At 38.7% G+C, this 22,549-nt stretch overlaps 1 protein-coding gene across 1 annotated transcript in view; it reads right to left on the reverse strand.

Moving 5' to 3' along the window:
* fam20cb (FAM20C golgi associated secretory pathway kinase b) overlaps positions 1-22,549 on the reverse strand; it is a 147,453-nt gene that overhangs the window by 107,558 nt on the left and 17,346 nt on the right. The gene's annotated exons all lie outside the window — the stretch shown is intronic.

Below are 22,549 nucleotides of genomic sequence, written 5' to 3' on the forward strand. Positions count from 1 at the left end.
CAGTCGGAACTAGGTAAGTAAAACAATTCAATTATGACTGTCTTCTGCTGGATGGATGGATGGATGGATGGATGGATGGATGGATGGATGGATGGATGGATGGATGGATGGATGGATGGATGGATGGATGGATGGATGGATGGATGGATGGATGGATGGATGGATGGATGGATGGATGGATGGATGGATGGATGGATGGATGGATGGATGGAATAGTACGAGAATAGAAGTCGTATTACAATATTACGTCGGGCTACGTTAGATATCACATGTACGTATATAGAACTAGATGTGAAATGACAGGCTCGGCGGTGTTAGCACATGTATAGAGAACAACATGTGAAATGATAGACTTGCTGGCGTTAGTAAACAGCCGCCATCTTAAAGCAGTAACTTCTCAGTGTATCTGGCCTATATAACCAGCTATGTACTTTACGTAGCGTGTTGCCGGCTAGGTAAAAATCAACAGTATTAAAAGATCATCAAATTATCAATATATAATCAATATAAGAATTTACACTAATGCTTCTTCGTAGCTCCCAGCTAAGGAATGTAAAGTAAGTAGCGGCTCACAGCTACTTTACCCCTACGTAATATTTGCGACTTTTTCTCGCCTTCTCATATTTTTTGCATTCAAGCTTCATCTACACCCAGTGAACTTGTGTTCTCCACTGCTGGAGACACTATCTGTCCAGAACGCTCAGACTTACTGCCTGAGAAGACAGATATGATCATTTTCCTAAACAGAAACGGTTTCTGATTTTATACTCAACATGCTGCTAATCTGGACTGGGTTTTACAAGTTGTTTTTGTTTGTTTGTTTGTTTGTTTGTTTGTTTGTTTGTTTGTTTGTTTGTTTGTTTGTTTGTTTGATATTCTGCACCATGTTAGCCCATTAGTGGGAGCTAAATAACATGTAAAATTGCCTGCAGCATAAGACACTCTTGAACATAGGCAAAAGAATATGTCCAAGTGTTTTCTCCATGAGCTTTTGAAAAATAAATAATCCTTGTGGAAATGCACTCCTGTAAAAAGAAATCATTCAAGTTCTAAGAGACTGAATAATAATAATAATAATAATAATAAAAATAATTTTAAAAAAATAATGGAGAAGTTAAGAAATTAACATAAAGTAATTAATATAAAGTAAGCAATTATTTTGGACCCTGCCTACTAAAAGAATCTGAATCGAGAATGGTTTGGAACCGTAACTGTTCAAATTCAAACGATGCCCAACCCTAATTAGAGCTATACGATGATGGGCATTCTAACTCATTGATATGAATATGTAATTTGCACATAATCCAGTATTGATTTCTTGTATTGTTTTTCCATATGTTTATTAAATTACCAGTTGTTATAAAGTAAAATGAGTTAAAAAAAAAATTTGATTCGATATTTGTACAAAATCAATTTCATCCATCAAAGTGGCAATGTTTTTCTTTCTAAAAGGTTCAAAAAAAAAAATGGATTCAATATTTGTACAATATTTAGGGAAAATCAATTTGATCCATCAAAGTGGCAATGTTTTTCTTTCTAAAATGTTTTCCTAATTAAAGAGTATTTCTCTTTAGTAAACGTTATGTTGTTGTTGTTTGAAATACTTCGTACAAAGAATTAATATATACAAGCATGACATTTTCTATACATGTGTCTGTATACATTCTTAATCAAGTTTAGCAGAGGCCGTCTAATGAACACAGTCACAATTGGATTCCTAATAATCACTCTGCTGCTCACTCTGCAGCTTCTACCACTTTTAATAAGAATACTACTTAAAAGACTTTTGTAGAAAAAAAACTAAACTGAACACTTAACACTAAGAAAAAGAGTCAAAATATTAACCTGAGAGCACCTGCTTAAGTGCAGCAGAAACACATTGGACAATAATTACACTTTTAAATTCAGCTGTCAGTGAACAGATTGAATATGTTAGCTGTTACAGTATGTTCAAAGGAATTCTGACTCTACTATTATTCATGCAAGCTGAATGCGTTGTTGAAGATCCTGCATACTGTACCAGTATGTCCTTAAAGATAGCATTTATGCATCTATTTATAATGGTATTGTTTTTATTTGAGAAAAGCATTCCCTGAGATGTTGTTTGAAGTGCACATCAATTCTAAATTAAAAAGCATGTAATGTATGTTAATGCATTCACAGTGGACTGCATTTACGTGCTACCTCTTATGCGCTGTGAGCAACTACGTGCGCATCCTATTATTCTTGTCCTAGTATTTAAATGCTTTTTTGCCACGGTTCAATGCGACTGTATGTTCCTTTATGTGTTGCACCATTTAGTTATGTGCACATATCCAGCATGCTGTACACTTGCCCCAACGGCACTCCACTGCCATTCTGTGAAGTTCTGAGTGGCCATCATCTACTCTCTGAATGACTTTTCTCCCGGCAGACAGCTCATCTTTTTTATTTCCGAACTCAAAGGTAAAGCGTAGGCACAAAGGACCTTGTGAAGACATAGCAAACAGAATCAGAAAAATACTTCATACTGGGGCTCAAAAAGAGGACGGAGTGCTGGTAAAAAAACAACAAAAACAGTAATTCAGTGAGCTACTGAGGTCTGAGTCTCTTTTTATGGACTTTTGGGCATAATAATTAAACACTGAAATGCATCTAATTTGTGCTGCAACGATTAATCGATCAACTCGAGTAATTCGATGAGGAAATAAAAACAATCATGTTGCTGCTTCGTTTCGTTTGAGTGGCGTTGTAATGGTTTGTTTTGAAAGCATTTCTATTTAGTTTTATTGATTTGGGTGGGTAAACTGTTCTCTAGTGGCAACAGTGAATATGACATAACTCGTCTAACATGGCTGAGTCCAGCTGCCCCCGTTAAGACCAACATAATGAAAGTTTTTGTTTGAGCTAATATGTTTGTTTATGCATTCGTAATTTAGTTTAGGGGTATATTTAGCAGTTTTTGTGGGAATGTGTTTGAATGATTTGTTAAGAGCATTTTTTTTTAAGTTAGCGTTTTATAGCATTTAAACTAGCGGACTTTTTTGGCAACACGCCATATTAGTAAATGACTAATTGCTTTCTGATCCAAGTGTTTTTTTTTTTATATCTACCATATATGAGAGGTATCCCAGCCTGAACACAACTGCATTGAAATATTTTCCATTAAGCCTGGAGCCACCTGCTGGGAACCAGATTTTTTTTTTTTTTTTTTTTTTTTTTTACTAGACAGGCTCCTCGTCCAAGGATAAAAAAATCAACTCAGAAATTGACCTCAAACCTGCATCAGGGGAACCTTAAGACATGTTCAGGCGCCTGATGAAAAATATTAAAGTTTAATTGAAGCAAAATGGTCCAAATAGGAAAATGAAAATGACCCTCACCATTTTGTCTCACCCCAAATTTTGAACAGTTATAACTTAGCAGATATACAACATATCTGTGCCAAACTTCCCGTGCTTGATGAGAGTCGTACCCTGAAAGGTTTTGTAGGGGTCATTTGCATCAACCCTACATCATTAACTAGTGGCAACAGAAAGTAACTCGTTTTACTTATACATGTTCAGTTCCGTACAGGTTGGTCAGTGTAGTTACAAGACCTTTTATAATACTACATTTTAAGGGCCCATGCCCACATGTCTCTGTCTGTTCCCATAATGACCTTTCTTCGCCAATAAAAGGAAGTAGATTGCTTGAGGGACTTAAGCATCTTTTAAAGCCACAAAACTTGGCAATGTTTGTCGAATTAGCCCAAGTGGAAGATTCATTTTGCCTTTGAATAAGGGAGTGACTGCACAGCTCAGTAGTGCCTCCTTTTTCTTAGGACCCTCTTCAATACGGTTTGTTTCACCTAGGTATGTGAATGTATTTCTCATATCATCTATACAAAACCATCTCTGTTAGTCATGCCCACAACACAAAAGAGGTTCCAATCAAAAAAACAGGCAGGTTTCGAGCACATGTTAGTTTCTCATGAGATGATGAGAAAGGGGCGATCTGCCACCACCCTGAGCTGCGTGCTGTCCGAGTTGCACCAAACTGCAAGGGTCCGTTCAGTCCTGCTTACAGGCCTAGTTTGTATTTGTTTTTTTCATATTGATGAGCTGCAAACTGAATGTTTTGTGGAATGTGGACATCTACAGATTATAGTCCATTTTGTTTTTTGTAACTTGATGGGTCCGCTTTGTAGTCTTATACACTGATTGAGTATTTTTTTCCATTTTTTCAGAGAGTAAAGATATAAAATACAGCTCTTACATGTGCCATGTACAATTTTTAACAAAGACATTTCCTCCAAGCTATTATTTACACGTTAGTCAATAGATTATTGACACCAACGAGCAGACATTATGTAGCTCCTTTCTCCCATCTCCCCAAAGTGTCAATCAACAATGACTCACGGTCCCCGATTCGGCACAATTATGGATCTGCCCATTGGGAGTTCCAACCAGTGAGCCTCGTAAGAATACTACCATTGATTTGGATGAGATCGAACCGACTGTCTGATTGGCAAGCTATACAATTAAGTGGGGCAGGAAAAAGCAAAAGACCATCATTACATCAATCATCGATCCTTCCCCTGCCTCCTTTCGTCAATCATCTTAACTCATAGTCTAATGGGCTTTGTGTGCTCCCACACTAATTTCTCGGTAAATATATCAATCATCTCTCCTGAAATAACATCGGCACAAAGCCATAATGATGTGGAGAGGAAGACCTGGGGGAAAAAAATCCTTCAAGATATTCGTGTTGAGCATTAAAACTGTGACGTAAAATCTCATCAAGCAGGCTGTGTAGTATTCTTCTACATGCCTTGAAGATTACAATAAAATATTGTTTTATAATTTGTTATTATTGTGGGAGTACTGCACCGTAGTTAAAGGTGAGGTGAACAAGAATGGCCAGCATGGAGCCCAAACTAAACATTTATAGAAGGAAAACATAAGATCTCATATATTGTTTCTAATTGGATTCAACCATTTTGTGACATGAGAAACCTAAAGAGATTTAAAAACACAAACAAGATCTTTGCTTCAATATAAGCAATGCTTTTGTTAGGTTTTCTTCTTAAACTTCACTTCAACTGTCAGTGACGTCAACTCCTCCACCTAGATCACCCGTCTGCTTCTGGGAACCAGTACGGTAAATAAATGGCTATTATGTAAGAATATTTACAAGGTTCAAAAGAGTTGGAATTTTGAACATTCTTTGGAGCGTTCAAAGGTTATACCTATGGTAAAGATAATGTATTGCGTGAGAGACTGTCTGGTTTTGCTTTGTTTTTTTCAGACAGTTTATAGTGCAGAGAAGTGCTCATAATTAAGCTTTGTCGCGACACAATATGTACGTGTGTAGTCTAAGGTGGTGTCAATCAAAATGCTGTCTAATTAGTTACATAATGTTGCTGGTCTTGGGAAAAATTGCAAAACATAATTTGGTATGTCATTGGACTTGTTACTAAATGTTGAAACATGTCTGGGAAAACCACACTGCAGACACAGTGTCATGGGGTGGAGTCATTTGTGACATCATCCGCCAGAGAGCAGACCTCCACCAAAAACAGTCCTATAAGTGTGTTTTACAATAGAGACAATCAATTTAGCTAACAACTGAAAACCCACACACAGGTCTAAAACACAACTTATGTTAGAGATGTACCGAAAATTCTGTGTGCTCGAACGGTGAGTGAGGATATGGCGGAAAAACCGCACAAGGCTGAAAAAGCAGTTTTACTGCAAGTAATTAATTTATTATTCGAATGTTCTATTATTTTTAGCTTAGAATCCTTTATTGATGTCTATTATTTAGCTTAGAAAAGAAAAAACGACTTTATGAAGTTATTCAATCGCGTGTTTTTCACTTATAAACAAATCACGTCACAATGAAAAAAATTGCGTCTGTAAATAGACAGACCTCATAACTATCGCTTCATTGGATTTTTTTTTTTTTTTTGTGAATGTCCCATTTCATATTTTACATTATAAATCATCGATCCAAACAAGAACAATTGGAAAAAAATAACATTTAAAAGGGAAAATATTTGAAAAAGAATCTCGACCATTCGTTTTGTCCATGACTTTTGTCTCGCGCTCCATGCGAAATGACCGTGTTTAAACTGTAAAATCCAAACAAATCCTGGTGGTTCCCATTCACAGCTGTGTTTTTACACTCAGAGATACATGCTACACGAAATTCTTGGATCGAAACAAGGTAAGTATGCGATAATATCTGGTCAAAATCATTGTGTCTTTAATTCTGCTCACATTTGATCGCACATCGAGTTACCGGAAATGTAGCGCAGGCCAGAAAAAAAAAACATACACTGAAGTCGAAGGCTAGCGCGAGAAGATATACGGACACAGCAGGCTAACTAACGTGCTAATCATTATCTTTCCTACCTGTGTTGCCGTTTCGATTGCTTATTATGGGATGATATCGAGGTATTAGATACATTAGATCAGGGGAGATCGAGATACATTAGATACATTAGATCGAGAGCCCCTATCTAGATTGTTTTCCATGTCTCCCTCCTCTAACACACCTGAATCAACTAATCAGGATCATTATCAGGCTGCTGCAGAGCTTGCTGATGAATCATTTGATTCAGGTGTGTTAAAGGAGGGAGACACGGAAAACAAGCTGGATAGGGGCTCTCGAGGACCGGGATTGGGCACCCCTGCATTAGATGCTTAAATTATAAAGCATAGGTCCGTGACTTTAAGATTAAACACAATTGATAGATAGATGGATAGCTAGATAGATCTTTTTATTGTGAATTTTCCATTTACCTTCACTTTACAGCCTGCATTGCTTTTCAGATGTCATCATGCCACATAGTGGAGTGCAGAAATGAGGTAGAAACACCCGGATAAATATGAAATGCTGAGGGATGCTATTATAGATGTGGGGAGGACAGTGTGGTCAGGGAGGCCCACATCGTTATGACAGATGACATCAAGCACGACCACAAGACGGTCAACGAGTTTACAACACAGAGCCTGTCAAGGAACTATGGACTATGTGGAGTACAAGGTAGGTTTTGTTTATCAGACTTCATAAGTGTATTAAGGAGGGTCTTTTTGATGTTGTTATTCATCGTTTCTATTGCTTCCATTCATCAGAATAAATAAACATTTCATGCCTTGACAATGCTGCCCCACAAGGCTCAACATTGCTGCTATGGTTCCACGGCAAAGGGAGAGTGATGGAGAGATTGGCTTCCTCTCCCAGGCCCTCAGAAGAGTCGTACACTCTGGAAAAAACCTCGGCAACGCCAAGGACATGGTTGAGTATCAGTTAGGGAGGCACAGCTCTCTCTTTTCTCAAACAAACACAACTGAAGGATGCGTTCAATGCTCTCAATGACAGCTGTCTGTTTATGTACAGTATGAGGCTGTCAAATTAGCAAACATCACATTCATATCGACTGTTCATCCGCATATGACCAACACTGAGTGTGATACAGATATAACGAAATCTATATCAGCTGGACTCTCAATGTTATCCAACGGTGTTAAAAAAAAACTATTTACATCATAAACATACATGTGCAACACGAAAATGGCTTAAATTAATGCTTAACGAGACGGCGAAGTCGTTAAGTGAGAAAGCTGCGTGCAGTTGTTGTGTGCAGCTAACATGGCAAACGTAAGTTTATATTCCTTTCTTTAAAGAAAGTTTGTAGTGTTTACTTTGGAATCGTTGCATCCGCGGCCATTTTTAAATTTGTTAGAACACCGGCAATGTGAGGCAGAAAAATACAGCAAATATAAGTGCTGTGAAAAAATAACTCACCCGCTGAATCAGTGGGAGGCTTGAGCTTGTTTTGTTGAAACGAGATGGTCGCATCAAAGTGTGATGGGAGAGTGAGAGAAGCACACTTCACAAAGATACGATGCTGGACATTGTAGCACGGTTTTCAATGCTCTCTTAGCGATGTCAAGATATTCCGGAATGACTTTAATCCAGAACCCGGTAAAATTGTTGTCTCAAATGTACGTTTAAGGTCGCCGTCATTTGTGATCTCTACACTTTGATCCTCCTGTTGCACAGACATGTTCGAATCACTCGGTTTATTCACAAACTGGTCACGAATCCACTCCTTCTTAGTTCATGGGTCTTTGGTGATTGGGAGGTAGCGTAGATATAGTTTTCTTCGAGGTTGTAGGCTCATCTTCTGGCTCGTTAGGTGCCCTTTTCCCCGTAACAAATTTAACAAAAGACGTCTGTTTTTCAGCCATTCTAGTGTGGGGACTAATTATTTCCGGGAACAAATGTGATGCACCCGCCCTACGTCAGACAATATTATCGAGGACAAGCGCACATACAGTGTGGCAAATAAGTATTTAGTCAACCACCATTTGTGCAAGTTCTCCTACTTGAAAAGATTAGAGAGGCCTGTAATTGTCAACATGGGTAAACCTCAACCATGAGAGACAGAATGTGGAAAAAAAACAACCAGAAAATCACATTGTTTGATTATTAAAGAACTTATTTGAAAATTAGAGTGGAAAATAAGTATTTGGTCACCTACAAACAAGCAATATTTCTGGCTGTCAAAGAAGTCTAACTTCTTCCAACGAGGTCTAACGAGGTCTAACAAGGCTCCACTCGTTATCTGTATTAATGGCACCTGTTTTAACTCATTATCGGTATAAAAGACACCTGTCCACAATCTCAGTCAGTCACACTCCAAACTCAACTATGGCCAAGACCAAAGAGCTGTCGAAGGACACCAGAGACAAAATTGTAGACCTGCACCAGGCTGGGAGGACTGAATCTGCTATAGGTAAAACGCTTGGTGTAAAGAAATCAATTGTGGGAGCAATTGTTAGAAAATGTAAGACATACAAGACCACTGATAATCTCCCTCGATCTGGTGCTCCATGCAAGATCTCACCCCGTGGCGTCAAAATGAAAACAAGAACAGTGAGCAAAAATCCCAGAACCACACAGGGGTACCTAGTGAATGACCTACAGAAAGCTGGGACCACAGTAACAAAGGCTACTATCAGTAACACAATTCGCTCCCAGGGACTCAAATCCTGCACTGCCAGACGTGTCCCCCTGCTGAAGAAAGTACACGTCCAGGCCCATCTGCGGTTCTCCAGAGAGCATTTGGATGATCCACAAGAGGACTGGGAGATTGTGTTATGGTCAGATTATATCAGTAACACAATGCGCCGCCAGGGACTCAAATCCTACACTGCCAGACGTGTCCCCCTGCTGAAGAAAGTACACATCCAGGCCCGTCTGTGGTTCGCTAGAGAGCATTTGGATGATCCACAAGAGGACTGGGAGATTGTGTTATGGTCAGATTAAATCAAAATAGAACTTTTTGGTAGAAACACAGGTTCTCATGTTTGGAGGATAAAAGAATACTGAATTGCATCCGAAGAACACCATACCCACTGTGAAGCATGGAACTGGAAACATCATGCTTTGGGGGTGTTTTTCTGCAAAGGGATCAGGACGCCTGATCTGTGTAAAGGAAAGAATGAATGGGGCCATGTACCTAGAGATTTTGAGTGAAAATCTCCTTCCATCAGCAAGGGCATTGAAGATCAGACGTGGCCTGGTCTTTCACCATGACAATTATCCCAAACACACAGCCAGGGCAACAAAGGAGTGGCTTCGTAAGAAGCCTTTCAAGGTCCTGGAGTGGCCTAGCCAGTCTCCAGATCTCAACCCCATAGAAAATCTGTGGAGGGAGTTGAAAGTCCGCGTTGCCCAACGACAGCCCCAAAACATCACTGCTCTAGAGGAGATCTGCATGGAGGAATGGGCCAAAATACCAGCAACAGTGTGTGAGAAGCTTGTGAAGAGTTACAGAAAACGTTTGGTCTCCGTTATTGCCAACACAGGGTACATAACAAAGTATTAAGATGGACTTTTGGTATTGACCAAATACTTATTTTCCACCATGATTTGCAAATAAATTCTTTAAAAATCAAACGATGCGATTTTCTGGGTTTTTTTTTCACATTCTGTCTCTCATGGTTGAGGTTTACCCATGTTGACAATTACAGGTCTGTCTAATATTTTCAAGTGGGAGAACTTACACAATTAGTGGTTGACTAAATACTTATTTGCCCCACTGTAGATATACAAAACAAAATGTACTGCTAGCAATCCAATCAATGGATTTCTATGACGACATTCCATCCTTTAGTATTATATCTAAAGTAGACAGGGATACTGGTGTGTTAAGGGGACAGGCCAAAGGTAATTTGGCCATTATGCAGTTGTTAATAAATTCTTATTTCTTTTGCGGCCGAGTACCAAATGCGCCAAAGTACCGGTCCGCGGCCCGGCGGTTGGGGACCCCTGACATAAACCACTGAAAATGAATCACCCCATGAAAAAAATATAAATGTTTTTTTTACAATATCAAAGAATGAATAATAAATTAATTCTATTTCACCTTCCAGAAAATCTGTTGAGTAGGTTTTTTTGTTCTCCTACTGTTACAAACAAACAACCTACTCAGACACACAAAGGAATCTTTCCGGGGGAAAGCAGTTCCTGCACCTGTTTGAAAACGCAGAGCAAACAAGAAAAAAAAATACAGCCAGTGTCAATATACATAGTGATTCCTATATGAGTGTTCCAAAGGTAAAATGTTCAAAGACCAAAAAACGGCAGTTGGAAGATAGCAGTGGTAGAGTGGGCTGTTTTCCACAGATATGAATGCTCAAATCAATATGATCATCCAAACACCACTTGCACGCCTCGTCGACTTCCTGGCTGATGGGCGTGTATGATGCCTCTGTTTCTGTGACACACACAATCAAAGAAGATGTCGACCACAGAGAATGGGAGGCGTGTATATGTGACGTTTCTGGTGCAAATAGCGGGAATGAGTGCGCAAATCTGGCAAGACCCTGATCCCGGTCCAAATGAGTGCACAAACACTCACATGTCAGCATGGGTTGCCCTAATTCATTCAAGTCAAGTGCATCCAGGCAGGATTGGCAGTGGGGGTTGAACGGCAATCACACTCACCCTGCTTCCTTCCTGCCTCCTGCCTTTGGTCTTTGAGATAGCCAAACATCACACAGCTCTGACAAGCACAATTGTTAAACAACGGATTTGTGTCCGAGCCAATGATCCCACGTTTCACGCATGTCACTGAAAAAAGGTGGAAGATTGACGATGTAAAAAAAAAAAAAAAAAGTCAAACTGGTGGACAGAAGCTCCACGCTGGCGTGAGCGCTTTAGAGAGTTATCAGTTTTTTGTTCCAGAAAGTCTGAATGCATTTCCCATATGAAATCATGTAAATCCAATTAGCAGTAATCCTTTCCAGACAACCAAAAATATTAACATGAAATGCATTTAATGAAGAATAGTACAGCTTTAACTACTTGTAGTGTAAAGCGCTTTGAGCACCTTAAAAGGTGGAAAAGTGCTATATAAGTCTAACACCATTTACCATTTACGAAAACGGTGTGCAATAAATATGACGGATGACGTGAATAAATGTGAGCCACTCCACCGAAACAAAACAGTTAAAAAAAAATTTTTAATGAGATTTTCATCTGTCCTTACTGTGCTTTGGGGGAGCATCCCAAAACCCCAAAGATTTCTAAAATCTGATCGGAATTGGCGAAACAATCACGTTTTCATGTTCACATTTGAGGAAATTAAGAGTGTCAATCTGATAAAAATTCTAAAGATACAGAATACAGTGGTACCTCTACATACGAATTTAATTCGTTCCAGGACCTTGTTTGTAAGTCGAAATGGTCGTATGTCGAGCAGGATTTTCCCATAGGAATACATTATAATTCCATTAATTCGTTCCAAAGCCTAAAAACATATACTAAATTCTTAATAAATACTGCTGGCACTGTTACAAATGGCAATTAAACATAGAAAAACAAATAAGTTATAAATAAATAATTCAGAATAATATAATAATAAGAAGAATAATTAATAATTATTCCTGTAAATAATGTAACGAATCGGATTCTAATATGGCGGACACTTTTTACTGTCCCTGAACGCACCGCGAAGTGAGATAGGTCGGTGCGGTAGAGATAATACTTTCGTTTTCTTGAGAGCAGTCAACTGCTTAAGACAATGGGCGTTTTGTGTTGGATAAGTTCTTAAATTAATGATAAAAACGTGCCGAGGCTGGCGATTTCCTTGGCAATGTTACCACAATGATAATTTTCACCTTAACTTATAAATAGTGGCGAACGGTGGTCGGAAGAGGACCACGGAGCTGTATTGTTGAGCCAGTTCAGGCTTTTTACTGTCCCTGAACGCACCGCGAAGTGAGATAGGTCGGTGCGGTAGAGATAATACTTTCGTTTTCTTGAGAGCAGTCAACTGCTTAATGGGCGTTTTGTGTTGGATAAGTTCTTAAATAAATGATAAAAACGTGACGAAGCTGGCGATTTCCTTGGCAATGTTACCACAATGATAATTTTCACCTTAACTTATAAATAGTGGCGAACGGTGGTCGGAAGAGGACCACGGAGCTGTATTGTTGAGCCAGTTCAGGGACACGCACCCCAAGCTCATATTTTTCTATAACTTGCATCTTCATTTCAAAGGTAAGCATCACTTTTTTCCTTGTTTCTCCAACTGTATCAACTTTTTTTGAAAACTGTGTTGATTTCTCACACAAGAAAATCCACCGTGCGTTCGTTTGCAGTGCTGTCATGTCGTCGTATTTCGAGCAACTCGTCGGATGTAGAAACAAATGGCGGCTCAAATTTTACGTCGGATGTCGAAAAGATCGTGTGTCGAAGTGATCGTATGTAGAGGTACCACTGTACATAAGATAGAAACTCATGTTTTCCTAAGAAACCAAGTATTTATTCAAATGGATGACCCTCATTTAGATTATTGAAAATTGGTGCCACCACTTTGCCACCCAGGATTTTGCATTGCTATTTTTAACATGGTGAAAGATGCTCGAACAGATACTTTGAGGTGTTTTTTTCCTCAATGCCAATGATGAGTCTGTTGACAAAGAACATGGCAACACAACTTAAGTGAAAGTTTCTGAAGTGAGAGCTTATTCATATATTCTTTATGTCCAAATGTTTTTAAATTGTTGATAAAATAGTACAGACCACCCGAAGAAAATCCACCCGGCACAAAGAGAGCATGCAAATTCAACACAGAAAGGAGCTGGGATCAAACCATTGACCTCATAACTGAATTGCTTGTAGCTGGTTTTCTCAAATAAATCTCATTTGTCTCAATGATGTCTTTGCTCATTTTGACTCATCCCTTGTTCCTAAGGGTAGAGCACAAACTCAGAAACAAATAAGTAGAGAATGAGATAAATTTGAGATGATCAAATTCGTCTCACGAGGCGAGATTAAGCAACAGATGAGCTCCAAATTTTTGCTATGGATGGCATTGGCTGCCACTGACGGCCGTAGACGTTCAATCAGTTTGAAGTGGGAGGGTGGCAGCGAATGAACATTCATTCGCTGCCACCCTCCCACTTCAAATGGAATGGACGTCTATTAGTGATAAACTCATTCCAATTCACAGCAGAAGCTTGTTTTTCCAGTTTATTAGTTGTTTGTGAAATATCCTAGAATGATTTCCTGGCCAATACGTATATCGATAATCATTGTATCGCCATATCGTGAGATCATTGTTATCGTGAGCTTTCTATTGCAAATCGTATTGTATCGTGAGGTACCAAGAGGTTCCCATCCCTAATCGCTACGTCATCAAAAAATTGTTCGTTGAAGAAATATTTTCGTTATCGCCATTGTTGACGAAAACAACACTACTGCCCACGATCATAACAGCCAACCAGTAATCCACCTGCGCACTTATTCTGAAGTGCTTCAATTTTTGTTACAACTCGGCTGCTCGAGTGTTGTAAATTTGACTAGGAAGGTTATTGCCTTGAGTTATTGATAAAATAAACTAGGGCTGTCAAATTTACCGCGTTAACGGGTGGAAATGAATTTTTTAAATTAAACACGTTAAAATATTTGTCACAATTAACGTATGCACGGAATGACCTGATCATGCGTTGCCTCAAACAGTTTACAATGACGCCGTTTTTGCACATTGAGAGCGAAAAGGCAGAGAAATGCGAGTGGACACAGGCGTTCGTTGGACCGTGCCTTTTATTGACTTAAGCTTTGGCAAATCTTTCACAACAAATATAAGTATTGTGGCGAACGACCTGGGGAAGAATGAAAGGAGACGACCTTTTTCTTGACACGCTTAATTGAACACAACGCTGAACATACTGTATGCCATTTGCAGCCACTACTAACAGTCATGGGTGCCCAACTTCCCGTCGTGCATTTGGGCGAGCAGGGAATGATCTTTTTCTTAACACGCTTAATTAAGCTCAACGCAGAACATATTGAATACCATTTGCAGGCACTACTGTGTCATGGTTGCCCAACTTCCCATCGTGCATTTGGGCGCAGCAGGGAATGATCTTTTTCTTAACACGCTTAATTGAACTCAATGCAGAACATACTGTACACCATTTGCAGGCACTACTGATAGTCATGGTTGCCCAACTTCCCATCATGCATATGGGCGGAACAGTTAAGTCGCTACAGTATCATTTTGTGAAAGCACAATCAAAATAATATTCCTATCTCTCAAAAAAATAATGTTGACAAAAAGAAAAGCGCTCAATGCAAAGAGAACTGGTATTCCCAATCAAAATAGCTATGCAAAATACACATAAAACTTACTCAGACTTTGCCTTGGCTAGATCTCTAATTAATTTAAAACTCGCCATTGACACCTTGTGGTGTATTTCAATCACTACCTTACGTAGTTAAAGACTCTGTGGAAGAACGGCAGGGAGCCCATGAGACATTAAGAGGGGTTTTAATATAAAATTACTATAATTTGTACTCAAATTTATCTTTTAAGAACTACAAGTCTTTCTATCCGTGGATCCCTTTAATCCGTGGATCCCTTTAAGAGAAAGAATGTTGATAATGTCAATGCCATGTTGTGAATTTATTGTTAAAATAAACAAATACAATACTTATGTACAGTATGTTGAATGTTTATGTCCATCTTGTGTCTTATCTTTCCATTCCAACAATAATTTACAGAAAAATATGGCATATTTTAGAGATGGTTTGAATTGCGATTAATTACGATTAATTAATTTTTAAGCTGTGATTACCTCGATTAAAAATTTTAACCGTTTGACAGCCCTAAAATATACTTTTCAGTCTGTCAAATCCTTTATCCACAATTTGTGGAATGCTTCCAGATTAACAAGTATTAATTTTGGGAAATGAATGGTTATTCATGATTTGAAACCACATTTTATCCCTTTATTCAATTTTGGAAAGTTACGTGGTGTGCCGAGATATTCATTTACACCCTGCAGAAACGTTAATCGACTAATGCAGCTGACTCAGTACTTTTCACATTTCTGTTTTTTAAACAAGTATCTCTACTTCTACTTGAGAACAGCTTTTGGGTACGTTTGCCACTTCTCCGGGGTTCAAATTCCTTGCACTGCAAACTTGCAAAGCAATAATCCCAGGATTTGGACTCTACACCACGCTCAATGCGAGTCCTCTCACCTCACACCTTTTCCCCTTCTACCCTCTGCTTCTCATCTCCTATCTTCCAGGCCTGTCAGTATGATTTCAGGCTTTTTGCACCACGCCTGAATTAGTGTCATACAACTGAAGCAGTAATTACAATCATCTCAAAATAGCCCCGCTACCTATCAAGCGCAAGCTTAACCTCCCTCCTTGTGCTGACAAGCCGGGGCCAAACATTAGGCCTTTTAGGATGCCATTAACCCACAATTAAATTACAATCATCATAACAAAAGATGGGTGACATTTAAATCCACAAATTGAGCAGGGATTAGGAACAAAGGGTACTTCTCTCGGGATGTGTTATCATCTAAATGTGACACCATGGAGAAAGGCAATGTGAATTAATCAAACTTTCCACTGGATCTAACAGCGTGGGTGCTTTACTTATCTCAACAAGTTAAGCCAACCATCTATGCAGGGGCACCATTTGGTAGAAAGCGAAAATAAAAGTATTAATTTCATCCCTGCGCACCTTTATGATGGATGGTTCACCTGTTGAACTTCTTTATAATGGGAGTGGAATAAGCCTCAAAAGTAAAGCACTGAGTCTGGCACTAATTCAGAGTACTGATTAAGAATAGATGATGAATAAAATATGAAACCACAGCAGATACAGTATGAGAGTGACGTATAAGGCTAGGCTTTCAACTCCAACTGGGCGCTAAGCCAATAAGTACACTTATTATATGGTATTACTGCTAAAAAGCAGCTGTTAAATTGTCCATCACGGGCGGATTGCGAGATCATTTCTTTCAACAGCCTTTTCATTCGCTTTATGAGTCAATCCAAGCCAATCTCTGTGCAAGAAGCTCTTTAAAGGCATCGTGGAGCTGTATCGAGAGGGCATGACTACCTCATAGCCAACATGTTCATCATCTTAATTCGGCTTCGTCTGGAGTTTTTCTAACAGCGTGCTTAAACTAAGTAAGGAGTTGTCAGCATTAACTTTTTAATGCATTTCCATAATAGCTAGATATCACAAAAATGCCTGGATAGTAGTTTTAAGTGCATGGAATACCCACTATATATCCAACATGTCTGTATTGATAGATTACAACCAAGTTTAATATGTACTCTATTTAAATACTGCTATAATGGAAAGATACATTAATTTCTTAAGCGCCTGTCCTCATTAGGGTCATGGATAATAAGAACTAGAGCTGAAACGATTACCGTATTTTTCGAACTACAAGTCGCACCTGAGTATAAGTCGCACCAGCCATAAAAAGCCCAATGAAGAGAAAAAAAACAGAAATAGGTCGCACCGGAGTATAAGTCGCATTTTGGGGGACATTTACTTGATAAAATCTAACACATAGAACAGATCTGTCATCTTGAAAGGCAATTTAATATATCAATACAAGAGAGAACAACATGCTGTGTAAGTGTACAGTGCATGAACAACGAAATGCGAATATACTGTGCTTACCAGGACGCTACGGATCAGTCCTGGCTATACAGTGAGCTAAACTCCTAAATGACGATGCTTGACGTCCTTATAATTTGCGGAATCAATTTCGTTCTCGATACCAAACAGGTTCGCATCAATGTAAATAAATGATAATAAGGTGCTGTTACGGCAATGACACAAACGGTAGGCATGCGTTCGCTAGCATTAGCACATTGTTCAAACAACCACAAAACTGGCTTTAGGTGTCCAATCGCGGGTGGAAAACACACAATAACAACAGAAAAGATGATACACACAGGCGTTGCCTCTGTAGAGATATTTTACAAGCATAAACAATGAACGTTGGTTCGCAGCCGTGTTTCTCTCTTGCTAACTCGCCCACTCACTCAAGCTGTGTAGCTGTCCGTCTTCTTCTGGCATGTGAGTGGTCTTCTTCACGTAAACAAGTGTGAGTGCACCCACACGTGGGCGTGAAAGCGCCACAAACTAAAAGCATGCATTTCAATATAAAAAAGTCAATAATACAATTGAACACACATTGCCGAAGGCAGAACGCGAACGTGGCCATAGCTATTAAGAGTTATTCAGATAACTATAGCATAAAGAACATGCTAACAAGTTTACCAAACCATCAGTGTCACTCCAAAACACCAAAATAACATGTGAAATGATATCATAATGTGTTAATAATTTCACATATAAGTCACTCCTGAGTATAAGTCGCACCCCCAACCAAACTATGAAAAAAAACTGCGACTTATAGTCCAAAAAATGTGCTACTCAAATCATTCGAGTAACTTAATTTTTAAAATTGATCGAGGCATTTTCCCCAACTCGAGGAATTTTGCCAGCTCTAACCATGACGTTTTGCCCGTGACGTTTTGACTACTTTTAATTCAGCACAACGCCCTGACGTCCCGTGCCTAGAGGAGGAAGGGAGAGGCAGCGAATATACTAGTATTTGATTTCAACCACTCATGAATATAAAGGTAACAACGAAGAAGCAGTTGATGAAAGCGAAAAGAGAGGCACCAAGAAAAAGTAGAAAATCTCAAAAGTGTGGGAGCATTTCAAGCTGGAGACCAAGGCGAACATTGTTTCATGTATTCACTGTAAGACAGCGCTTGCATAACACTACCCCCGCCCGGCCGCGCAGCCACCGACGCTTCCGCACCCCCTGCTGGACCCAACGACCGATGACCGCTCACGAAACCCAGGCCGAGCACCACCGCGCGACCCGCCCGCCTAGCCCTCGCTCCACCGAAGGCACCACGTTTACTCCGAGAGTGTAGGAGCGATACTCGGGACAAGGTAAAATTAAGTTAACGTAGCGCTAATAAATACGATTAACGTAATTGTACCTTGCTAACATAACATTAGCCCTGCGGAGGGCTCGGTTTCTATTAACTATGATATCTACAGGGAGTCCACTGGATATGATCAGAGCCATAAAGAGAGTTGCGACACTCCCATAGCAATCCATTTAGAGCTGTCCCAACTAGTCGTCATCATCGATGACATAAATGCGTCGACGAGCCCAACATTTCGTTGACGGTTATGGAGGGTTAAAAAACATATATGCGTGAAAAATTGAGAATCTCGGACGCTTGGTATGAAAGCGGGGAGAGTGGCACAAAGCCAAAAAAGTACAGTACACCAGAGTGGCCGAAACATTGACTTATTTCAACAAAACAAAAGAGGGTACACTGTTGTGTACTGTCTCTTCAATGCCAAGCTTGCATACCAGGCGTGGACAGTGAATGAACACCTAAAGCGCCGTCACCCAGTTGTAATTTTGGAAGATGACAGGAGACAACAAGCAGGCAGATCGTAAGTCCATCTAACTAGCTAAAGACATGTTTTGTTGAAGTTGCTAAGCCTGTCGCGATATGCAATGACTCCATTTATCGCACGGTAAATAAAAATGTTTGGTAATTTTAACAGCTGCGTTTTATCGCCAAGTGCATACATTTGTGCATGCGTGTTGATGGTATATGATGTTTATTGGTCATCAACACGCCGTAGAATTAAAGTTCAGACATACAAAATAAGGAAACACATCTATATTAAACACTGTAAACGTTAGCTTTGCTACATTGAGGCTAATGAGGAAAAAAGACAACCTACTTTAGCCCAAAATTGTGGTTAAAAGGTTACACTTGAAACATGAAAAAATTGCTGGTTAACAGTATTTGCAAACAATAAAAATGAAAAAAAAAAAAATCTATTACTGACACTTCATGCAATGACGAAAAGTGCTTTTTTGCGGAGTGTAAAGCTTACGGTTCGCAGTTTAGCGAACGTACTTTCGGTGAACATTTCAACTTAAAAGCACGTCATGTTCGTCATATAAATAAAGACTTCTGGAGTTATTCCTACAAACTTGAGAATTCAGATTCTACACTAAGAATATCTTTAAAATGACACCCTTTTTGAAAAATCTGATTGGCAATGAATAATTATAATAATTATTATTAATATTTTATATAAAAGTATACCATAATATTAACGCTAGATATTTTTTTCTAAGCATCGTTTTGAATCATGTTGGAAAGGTGAAGTCAGTGTTCTGAATCTGTTTACATTCCAATCTTTTGCACTAGTTAATGCTATCAGCATTTGACCTTATTGTTTTTTTGTGATTTATTATTCTTATTTACGTGTTTATTTGTACTTTAATAAAGAATTTAAGTGTTCCAAAGTGTTTTTATGAATTAATAAGCATCAACAAAAATTTCATTGCTACATTAGTAATTAAAAAAATATTAAATTATATTAGTCGACTAATCGTAAAAATAGTCGGCTGACTAATCGGGAGAAAATTAGTCGTTTGGGACAGCCCTTTATCCATTATACGATTTTACTTGCGGCTCCTTCCGGGTAATGAAGCCCCGAATAGTTCCAAATATCCCTTCGACGAATGCGGACCTAATTCATTTGAATGACTGGCTGTCAAGTATATTCAGAGGTAAGTTGATTAAAAAACGACCTCTTTTGAATTTTAAACTGTCTGTATATTATCAGAAGTGCTTAATGATGTCTATGTTGAGCTTTTTTAGTATGTGCATGGCATAATTTCACATATATATTTTATCATAGTTGACGAGCAATTTTCTCTTACTTTTTAAGCTGACTCTGCTAACTGGGAAGGTATCGTCAGGGATAAATTGATTAAGTCACTATCTCTTTTAAATCGTCAACTCTTTCAGAGGCCCTTTGTGACGCAAACACTTATCTGTATTGGGTATTGGTAGACGACCGGCCTTCATGTGCTGCTTTCTTTATTCTTCAAGCCTTGAAAGTACCACCCTCATCATAGAGTATCAAGTTAATGCATGACAACCTTTTATATTTACATCAAAATGTTGAAGATATACTATATTTTAGAGATGTGTATAGATTGAAAAGTGATGTCAACAAATAATAGACACAAAATTATAATAGAAAACAAATTTAATTCATATACTGTATATATAAATATTTTTTTCTCATCTGCATTCTGCACACAACCGAAAGCTTCTACCTACTCCTTCCTTCCTACTGCAACTCCGCCTGACGACGTAAAAAAAGAAAAAAAAAAAAAAAATGCGATATTGAATAATTTCTTGTGGCACACCTCCCCCGCACCAAACCGGTTGAAAAACACAAGTCTACACCGTCGCTCAGCTGTCAACGGAACGCACACAGAAGCATACCGTAATTTCTGGACTATAAAGCACACTTGATTATAAACTGCACCGGCCAAATTTCACTAAATTGTAGAAATAAATCCACATATATGCCGTACCTGACTATAAGCCACAAATGTCCATATCTTAACATTGGATATTTACACAGATGTTACACAGAAATATTTGATTGATCAAAAAATATATTTATTCACCAGATAAACGCGCATAAACATCACCAACTCATGTTGTCTGAATGCTTAAGAACAAACTAATTTTAAAAAACGTCACTACACTTGCAAAGATATGTAATCCACTTTACCTTGCCTTCTAAACTTGAAGTGGATAAAATCCTCTGAAAAACAGTTGACAGCTAGCACTAGTGCTTATATAGCAGCTTTGCTGTAACATACTGTGGCAATAAAGTCCTCCAAGTACCAGTTGAAACCTGCTAATCAACGCTAGCATCGCATTCTCTTGTCATAGCAAATAGTGAATGCCGATCCATTTAAATTTGTTCTTTTGTAACAATGTATATTGTCAGATAGAGGCATATCCATCTATAAATTTTTTATTTAAAGTTTTTGAGTAAGTTTGACGAGCTTCTGGCAAGCTTTATCAGTGCTAGCGTAGCGGCTGAGAGCTGTGTCATGGCAAAATTTGGAAAGCCAGTCCAGAGTTTCCCCTACATTCAAAACATTGTGGCATACAGCCACACCATAATAAAAGCCGCCACGCATGGAAAAAGAGATTTTTTTTTTGGAGTCATTTTTCACACTAGCAGCAGCCTAGTATGAAGGGTTCATCTGAAACCTATTCATTGTGTATTACAATGTCCGTAATTATGCACGGGCCCCTTAAGAGATGAGCTGTTGACATAGAAGTAAGCAAGAAGGAGAACGGACGAGCTAGCGAGAGACAGCAGTCACACGTCGGGCCAGCCCGCTGTTATTTTGCTATTGTTTTTCTTTATTATTGTTGCCACAATAAAGTGGGTATGGCAATACCGACTCCTCTCCTTCTTACCCCCATCCGGGTCATTACAGTATTTTGGATCGGACTTTTCGGCAAAAGTGAGCGGTGGACGGCCGTCTTGGACGGAACGAACGGATATATGCAATCACGGCGGACGAAACCTTGATAAGTGCGCTTTTTTTCAAGTTTCACGAACTCTGGCACACTCAAAAAATCGCTCTCATACCTCTCCTTGCTAAGCTAAATGGTACCTTGATGTGCATCTGTGTGGAAATGTAGTTCACGAGCAACAACAACAAAAACTATTCTCCTTCTCACCGAAACTAGTAAAACTCTTTACACGGCAATTATAATTCCCCCCTACTCCTTGAAATGGGTCCATTACAGGTGCGTAGGTTTGGTCTCAATATTGGTAGGGACGATATAACAGCATAACCTGCATGTATACTTTTTGTTGGCGACGGGACATTAATAAGACCAAACATCCAAAGGTTGGTCATTTTTCACCAAAATCAAGGAAAAAAATGCTTTCAAATAATGTTTTGAACAATATCAATTCTTGAATTAAGAACATTTCAGCCAAAAAAAGTTGTTTTTTTGAAGATTACATATACTCACTTTTTACTTAAAATAACCGTGTTAGAAAAAATAGCCATCTGAAAATAATCTTATTTCAAGAAATCTGAGTAAAATTTACTTGAAGCACTGGCAGATAATTTCACTTATTTCTAGTAGATTTACACTTAAAACAAGGGAATTTAACTAGTCATCACCTAATCAAACGTGCGTTTGAGGAAAAATTGGTGTCAGTGTAAATCTGAACATAATGAAAGTAATTTGCTTAATAATGGTAGGGTCAGAACTATCCTTACAAAATATCAGAGGACAATCTAAATTACCTCTACAACTGAAATCATTATATAATGCAAATAAGGTTACT

Source organism: Corythoichthys intestinalis, chromosome 21 (assembly GCF_030265065.1).
Source record: "Corythoichthys intestinalis isolate RoL2023-P3 chromosome 21, ASM3026506v1, whole genome shotgun sequence".
NCBI lineage: Eukaryota > Metazoa > Chordata > Actinopteri > Syngnathiformes > Syngnathidae > Corythoichthys > Corythoichthys intestinalis.